General features: G+C 38.5%; 1 long non-coding RNA gene across 1 annotated transcript in view; it reads left to right on the top strand.

Moving 5' to 3' along the window:
- The window catches only part of LOC121673088, a 28213-nt gene extending 20334 nt beyond the window's left edge, over positions 1-7879 (top strand). The window contains exon 2 of the long non-coding RNA XR_006019133.1: positions 7767-7879. This is a non-coding gene — a long non-coding RNA (uncharacterized LOC121673088). The remainder of the gene's footprint in view (positions 1-7766) is intronic.
- Positions 7880-8398: the final 519 nt, after the last annotated feature.

Genomic DNA, 8398 nt, shown 5'->3' on the forward strand with positions numbered 1-8398 from the left:
AAAAACCAGTGAGAAGAAGAAAAGAGTTAGCTTAAAGACTGAAGCTGAACACAAACAGAGAAGAAAAATCAATATAAAAAAGGACCAGGCCATTTGTAATAGAAAAATGGAGAAAATTTTAAAAACTTTGGTGATTATGCTGGAAAAGAAATAATGCAGTTTCTCCTGGAACAGAAGTCCAGGCATCTGGGCAGGGTGCCTTCAGAGAGCAAGGATTGCCTGTAACTCACAGAGGAACAGGGCAGTATGCCTGGAGAGCTAAAACATGCAGTGGAATGCAATTGTCACCATATTGGTATCAGGATCCTAAACAAAGAAAATAAAATAGGGTCTTATTCCTATAAAAGTTGTTAAAGGCATAAAAGGGACTTCTTTGAAGTAATTTTACATGAAAATGAAGGAATAGTTTATTTTTAAACACTGTAATCAGCCAAACTAGTTCTTTATCCCGTAAATAATCCATATGCATAATAGCCTAGATGCCATGCTAATCTCTTGTACAGAAGCGTGGGATTGCTAAATCAGTCAGATCAGGTAAAGGAATAAACTAGAGAAATTCAGGCTGATAAAATACAAGCATTTACATAAAGTGAAACATGTCTTTATGTAATCATCATGATCAGAGAGTTTGATAGCCTCTGATCTAATCAATAGCAATGGTATAAAGACTTGAAAAAATATTCAGAACTCATCAGTTCTAGGATCATGGTAAAAATAGGTTAAAAGAAACCTCTGGAGGTCTACTCCAAGCAGGTCTAGCTTCAGTGTTAGATCAGATGTGAAGATGAATTTTAAAATCTTCAAGAATGGAGATTCTGTGTGTACAACCTGTTCCAGTGTTTCACTACCCTCGATGTGTTGTTTGATTTTGGAGTTGTTTTCTTTTTTTTTTATTTCGTTACTGTTTTTGTTGTTTGTGTTTGTTCTTTTACCTTTTGTTCAGTTGGAATTTACTTTGTTGCAACTTGTCACTGTTGCCTGTGTCTGGTTGCTGCATGTGTCTGGCAAGAGCCTGGTGATGTGTTTACTATAATCCCCTTAAAGAAGTAAAAGTCTGCAACAGCCATGCTACAGGCTGGGGGCAGAGTGGCTGGAAAGCTGCTCAGCAGAAAACGACCTGGGAGTACTGGTCAACAGCAACTGAACATGAGCCAGCTGTGCCTAGGCGGCCAAGAAGGCCAATGGCATCCTGGCCTGTATCAGCAATAGTGTGGCCAGCAGGACCAGGGCAGTGATTGTCCCTCTGTACTCGGCACTGGTGAGGTCACACCTCAAATCCTGTGTTTGGTTCTGGGCCACTGCCTGCAAGAATGACATCAAGGGGCTGTAGCGTGTCTGAAGGAGGTCGACAGAGTGAAGGGTCTGGGGGGTCAGTTATATAAGGAGCAGCTGAGGGAGCTGGGGCTGTTTAGCCTGGAGAAAAGGAGGCTCGGGGTGACCTTGTTGCTCTCTACAACTGCCTGATGGGGGTATAGCAAGGTGCGGATCAATCCCTTCTTCCAGGCAGCCAGTGAGAGGACAAGGGCACAACAGTCTCAAAGTGTGCCAGGGGAGGTTCAGGTGGGCACCAGGAAGAATTTTTTCACTGACAGGGTTGTTAAGCATTGGAAGAGAGTCATCCCTGGAAGTGTTCAAGAAATGACTGAATGTGTCACTTAGTGCTGTGGTCTAGTTGACATGGTGGTGCTTGGTCAAAGGTTGGACTTCTAATCTTGGAGGTCTTTTCCAACCTTAGTGATTCTGTGAAATACATCCTCCCTAGACCATCTCTTCTCCATGCTAAACAAACCAAATTCCTTCACCTTCTGCTTGTATAATATGTGCTTTAATCTTCTGACCAACCATTTTTGTGGCCCTCTGGTGGTCTTGCTTCAAAAATCTTGTCATGTCTTGTCCTGGTGGCCCAAAATCAACCACTCTACTTGATATAAGCTTAAGGAGTACTGAATAAGAGGGACTAATCACTTCAATAGTTTCCTTGTTCTACTAGTAGCTCTCTTGTTAGTGCAGTGAAATGAGTGTTTGGCCATTGTCACCACAGCAATGCACTGCTGATCACAACTTTGTGTCCACCACGCCCCCAGATCCTTTCTGAGGAGATGCTGTACTGTTACATGGGATTCCATCCTTTATGCAGGACCATTTGTTTCTCTTTCATGAACTTCATGGCACTGTTGTTGGCCTTCCAGCTTGTCAAAGTTCATCTGAGTGGTAGTCCTGCCCTCCAGTGTATGAATTGCTTCCTTCAGGTTGGTTACCTGGAAACTTGTACTTATAGGTGCAGTCACTTCTCCATTAAGATTCTTCAAGAACGTATGTACCCACCACTGAGTTTTTGAATCTGCCGCCTCTCTGCTTGTCTGATTACCTTTCTGTGAGCTTTTTCCATCACCCCCATGTTATTCAGTGTAAGTCCAGTGAAAAAGGATAAGAACAGAACAAGTGAAAACACAGTCCAACAATAGAGTGTAGAGAATGTGGAAGCTATTGATTGGTAATATTGATTCTAAAGTCCAGTTTCGAAGCTTTTGAAGAGCATTTAGTGTCAGATGTTTGGGGGTATTGGTAGTGGTGGTTTTTGTACTGTTTGAAAGCATGAAGACACTCTGTTTTCCTTCTACTTACAGGATGGGCTGTCAGGTCTGGTTTGTGTCTGATGCTATCTGTCCCTAGGTTTCTGCCAAGCTAAACTTTCCTAGGTTTTGCTGTTTTCCTTAGGAAGCATGTGCTCCAGTTTTTGCTATTCATGTGTGTTTGGTACAATAGGTTAAGAACAATTTGTTACCAACACTACTCTGAGTAGTGGCGTTCATTTGGAGCGTATAGATGTGGAGTATGTGGCATTGTGCATGATGCCATAGGATGTGCCTAGGAATATACATATACTACTTGTGGCATTAATTGAGGTATGGTTTTTCTTGTTTAACAGATTACAAAAAGATAGAGCCAACGTTGTACACTTCTACAGCCTGTGTACTTTTTTTGAACTTCTGCGGTTTCTAAGATCCTTCTTTGGAAGACTTCAATCCCAGAGACGATTTATTTGTTTGTGTAGCTGTAATCAGACTTCCCGTATTCATCTCACCCAGGATTCCCAACCTGGATTATCAGTGCTGTTATTTGTCTGTATTTGAAGATTCAAATGATCACCATTTGCCCCAATTAGGTTTTTTATAGCATATTTGCAATCAAAAGCTAAACACTTCTCCTCTTTTCATGTCGTGACCTAACAATTCTTAGGAACCCAGTAATTTTGCAACCCTCTTGGGTCTAAATTTACATAGTTTTTTTGGTGGTTTTTTTGTTGTTTTTGTTTTTTGTTTTTTAATTGTTTGTTTGTTTGTTTTTAATCAGCTGTTTTTTACTGTCACTACTGATTTTACTGTGTCTTTTGCTTGGCATTGATACATATCTCTGTGTGAAACAATTGAAGGATTAGTTTAAGGTTGTAACAGACAAAGTAAAATGAGATCAACTCCAAATACAGGCCAATTTCTTTTGCCCTATTTTACCTTTCCCAACATTCAAATGGGTCAATATAGATGACCCAGCACATGTAAAGCAAAAAAAAAAACCAGAATATCCTCTGGTTTGGTGTGCCCTGAGCTCAGGAGTTCCTAACTTTTCCAAAGGCTGTGAAGATTTCCATCATGCTTGTTCAGTGTCTGGACCACTGTGAAATGTTATGACCTGGCTCAAGTCTTATATACTGCTTGAAGCTTTGGTGGCTGCAGAGGACAGATAAAATACAAAACTCCTGCTGAAAAAGAAAGTGCATTGAATTGCCATCTATGGAATAATGAATATTTTTTACAAAACTAACCCCAGCATGGTAGTGGCCAAATACCATTTTTAAAACATAAATTACTTCAGGCTCTAGGTGATAAATACTTTGTATAACTTCAAAACAATTTGATAAGGTTATCATGAAGTTCTTCCCTTTCCAAGTTGCTCTCTTGAGTGATTTCTCTGGATTACTCTCATCATTATCTCTGATCTCTGGTGGCTTCCCACTCCCACACCCCCTCCTGGTGCCAAGTGCTAAGGACTGCCAGGCTGGTCACTGCACTTTGTAGTGCCTTTGCATGGGCGCTTGCTTTGGCATTATTGCCCTTTGTAACACAGTCGTTGAGGCTGCTCTTGACATGCTATTAAGTAAATTAATTTTGATGTTGCATTGTAGTTTCTGCTGTTCTTCATTCTGCAATTGTCTTGACAACAGATTTGCATAATCAGTGAGTAGGAATTTGTTTTTAATTTTGTTGTTCTGATTAGCTTGATTCAGATAAATAATAGAAAGTTGTGAAGATAACACAATGTGGCATGAACTGGTGAAAATGATTGTAAACATAACAAATAAGACAAATGACGGAGTCAGGTTCAGTGATTATTTTTATAAAATGTAAGCAAATGCTATTTCTGGTTTCTGTCTTCTTACACTGTGACAGCTGCTTGAAATGTAAAACATATGGATTTATTCAAATATTAGTCACTCTCACTGCTTCCCAAACAAAGAGAAGGAAGCTTATTTATTTGTTTTCTGCCCAGGTTTCTTGGTATGGAGGGAAAACAGATTCACAAATCTTATTTGAATTCTTCTTTCCTTTTCTCAGTCCAAAGGCAACCCTGTGGACCTGCACCTTTTCATGGCATGAGGGAATACCAAACACAGTTGCTTATTAAATTTAATGTAGAGGATAATTCTTGAAGTAGTAAGTGTTTAACTCTGCACATATCCCACCTCCCCACCTTTTATCTCCTTCCTTTAATTTCTAACTTCTGATGGCACCTGACAGAACATGATTAAGCAAGAAATAGTAGTAATTAAAAAGCTGGTAATGATGTTCCTGTTCATGTTTTCTAGCCATTTTCATGCATTAGAAACCCAAGATTATTTCTTTCTTAAGTAATTGAGTACATCTCTGCTTCCTGCTTGAGGAGTAACATACATACAACTGCCCTTTTCTAGTAATCTCTGCAGGGCAGGACTTAAATAATGTGGGCAGTGAAACCAGAAAACAATAATTTCTACATTTTGAGAAGAGCAGAGTTTCCTCAATAAGGAACCAGGGAGAGAGAGAATGAGAGAAATTCCTTAAACCAATCAGTTTAAGGCATTTGCTGGAGTAGCTCTTAGTGTAATAGGACTGAAAGAAATTTAGTGGAGGATGAGTCATGAAATGTGCTAGGAAATGAAAGAAAGATGGAAGGCAGAAGAGAACAGAAAGCAGTAAGTAGGAAAGAAAAATAAATGTCAAAGTGAAGAGTAGAAAAGTATATTTTGGAGACTAGAATCATGAGCAAAAAAATGTTCTGTGGACAAAGTTATCATGACAAAAGGGTATTATTTGAAGAAATGCAGAAGTTTCTGGAAAAGTTGTCAACCAGAGTGATTAATTGAAGGAATACAAAGCATAGAAAAGATATGAGAAGATACACAATCCAGACCGTTGAAGGAAAAAAAAAGGCAAAATAATACTTACTTTTGAAGTATTTCAGTAAAATAGGTTTGGGGCATTTCTGTATTTAGTTGGCTTGGCATAGCATGGACAAAAGGGAGAAGCTGGAGAAACACTGTTTGCATCCCTACTAGATTTAAAGAACACAATGAGCTGCACTTGATGTCTAGGAAAAGGCAGGTGGACAACAGAGAGTGAGGAGCATTTGTTGCCGAGTTCTTGGTGCTTAACATTCTCTTGGCAGCATTATGGGGACAGATGCACCTTCTTACTAGGCAGGTAAGCCAAGTGTCCGTGCTAAGCCACGGCAAAGAACACGTCTGACCTGCCTCACCTGGGATGGTGAGAGGTGAACTGACTGGATGAAAATCTATGCTAAGCACCAAAATGTGCATTGTTGTGATAGAATCAAGGAGCTTAAAAAATGCAGTGGAACAGGATAGCTGTTAAAACTTCTGCTTTTATTTTGAAAGTAAACATAATGCTCAGTTTGATTTTCTTGGGTATTTTATACTATCAAAACTTCTCCAGGCTTGCATGCTTTGATATAAGCATGCTGGCATGGCAAATACTGTATCACTTTGATTTTTCATTCTTCAACAATTTAGTAGTATTTCTGCATTAAGGGTTTTATTTTATGCAAACAAGACCAGGATTTGAATAATAACTCTTGGAAACCCGATCAACGGTCTCTTTGGCTTTTCAGGCAATTGATTCTTCTAGGTGAGAGAAAAGCTCTCTGTGAAGGAGGCATATATGAAAGAGGTGATTATTGTCAGGTGATTTTTATTAATCATATCTTCAGGTAACAGTGAAAAAGATAGTTCTGCACGCTACAAAAATGTGAAGAGAATACTATTAACTATTGGTTACTATAGCACTGTTGACCATTTCACTTAATGAGCAGTGATGTTTTGATCTTCAAATCAATCTGACTTTCAGTGGCATTCTTGTACTCTGTATAGATTTGTTTGGAATAATAAATTCACAGTTAAGCAGGCTTTGTCACATAGTGGCCAGTTAAGTATTCACTGGCTATTTCATGCTGTGTATAATCTATGTGGATGTCCCCCTTTACTCATAGTGCAGGACAGAAGTTATTCCATGTCAGTAGCAAGAGAAACAAAGAGGAGTGATCCAGTTGGATTAAGCAGAATGACCACCAGCCAGTTCCTGTCTTACATTTCAGTTATGGTTTGCCTCATTTCAGAGATGTGAAAAGTTTAATGCCTTCATTTACCCTTGATTTCTTGGTCAGAGGTTTTGGGTAGGACATAGAATGAACACTTATGAGTCCTACTCTGCTTCTACCATTTCTTCCTTTCTCTCAAATACTAAGTTCTCAATGGCCCTTGGTGGACATAAGTCATGACTCCAGTAATTTCCAGTGCTGTTCTGCCAGGCAGGACCTTTCTGAGGAGTTATTCAAAGGACTCCCTCCCATACTCTGCATTACAGGGAGGTCCTTTTGGAAAAAAAAAGAGGGAGAAAGGGATAATGGGTGAATTTGTGTGGGTAGGGGAATTATTTAAGAAATGGACTCTCAAAATATTTCTCCTTCAGCCTTCATCAGAAAGGGGCAGGAGAGATGTTTTTGTTTACCTGTGAAAATGACATAATGTAACTATGACCAAAATGGAAGGGCAGCAACACTTCACAAATTTGCAATAACCATTAGCTCCCCAAAAGTATTTAATATTTTAATTTGATAAAACTAGTGCTACAGTATGTGGGGAATGTGGCCCTTTAAGAAATGGTGGAGATTTTACTTATATTCATTTTACTTTTTTTAATTTAAAAAAGAATCTTTTGTGTATAAAACCAAAACCACGCTATAAGTACTTTTATAAGCTCTGTGGATAAATCTTATCTGGTAGGAGTGATTTGGTTTCCTTGACAGAATAAAAGAAAATACATTAAATTAGTGGTAGGAATGTTAGCACAGCTTTTGTCCAAAACTACTTGAGTTTTCCTACTGCACATCATTAAATGCAGAAATTAAGCTGTGCTCAGGCCATATCAACACACCTACAATTTAGTTAATTTCACTGGTGTATACTGTGATGGTTATCAATTTTTAAGTGCAGAAACTTCTGTCACCACAGGATCATCCACAGAACTTTGCATCTTTTTTTCAGTAACACAAATTGTACTTATTTGTGATCATACTTAGGTCAGCTTGCTAAGATCTGTATGCTACTGAGAGATCTGCATGAACTCTGTAGGCCTGACTTACTAAATGTATTTGGAAATTCCTTCTTAATCTCAAGAGAAGTCAAAGCAAATGGTTTAACTTTCTTTTTTCAGGAACTGCAGTTTGAGAGACTGACTCGAGAACTTGAGGCTGAACGTCAGATTGTTGCAAGCCAGCTGGAGAGATGTAAACTTGGATCAGAAACTGGAAGCATGAGCAGCATTAGGTAATGTACAAATTGTTGATGTCTTTATAATTAGTAAATTTTGTTGCTGTTATGAATTATCACCAAGTTTGATAATCTTTTTGTAAAAAAGTTATACACTAGGGAGAATGAGATTTTAGTAGAGTTTGAAAATTTGCATTGTGACCTGCTTTTTAAAAAGAAAATTTCATGCGATTTTGTATCTTGTTTGTCCAGTAACAGAATAGTAGTCACATTTGGAATTCGTTGATTTGCTGGAGTCTGAATGGATTATCAGCAACTTGTTTCCCCCACCAATACAGCTGTAATTTTCAGCTGAAGATTTTTAGCTTCATAATTGCAGAGATGTATTGATAAGTGAACCTGTTTAATCATAATTTTATCACTCAAGGTATTAAAAGCTTTAGAATGAATTACGTAAAGCTGCTGACCTGTCATCAAAATGTAATGAGAAGATATAAGTGACTCTCTTTGTTTAAACATTGGTTTACTTTAAGAAATTGTCCTGGTACATTGTTTGGAGGATGGCAAGTTTATTTA

This window comes from Corvus kubaryi, unplaced genomic scaffold (genome assembly GCF_017639235.1).
Source record: "Corvus kubaryi isolate FWS band 111438036 unplaced genomic scaffold, C.kubaryi_AGA036_p1.0 65174, whole genome shotgun sequence".
NCBI lineage: Eukaryota > Metazoa > Chordata > Aves > Passeriformes > Corvidae > Corvus > Corvus kubaryi.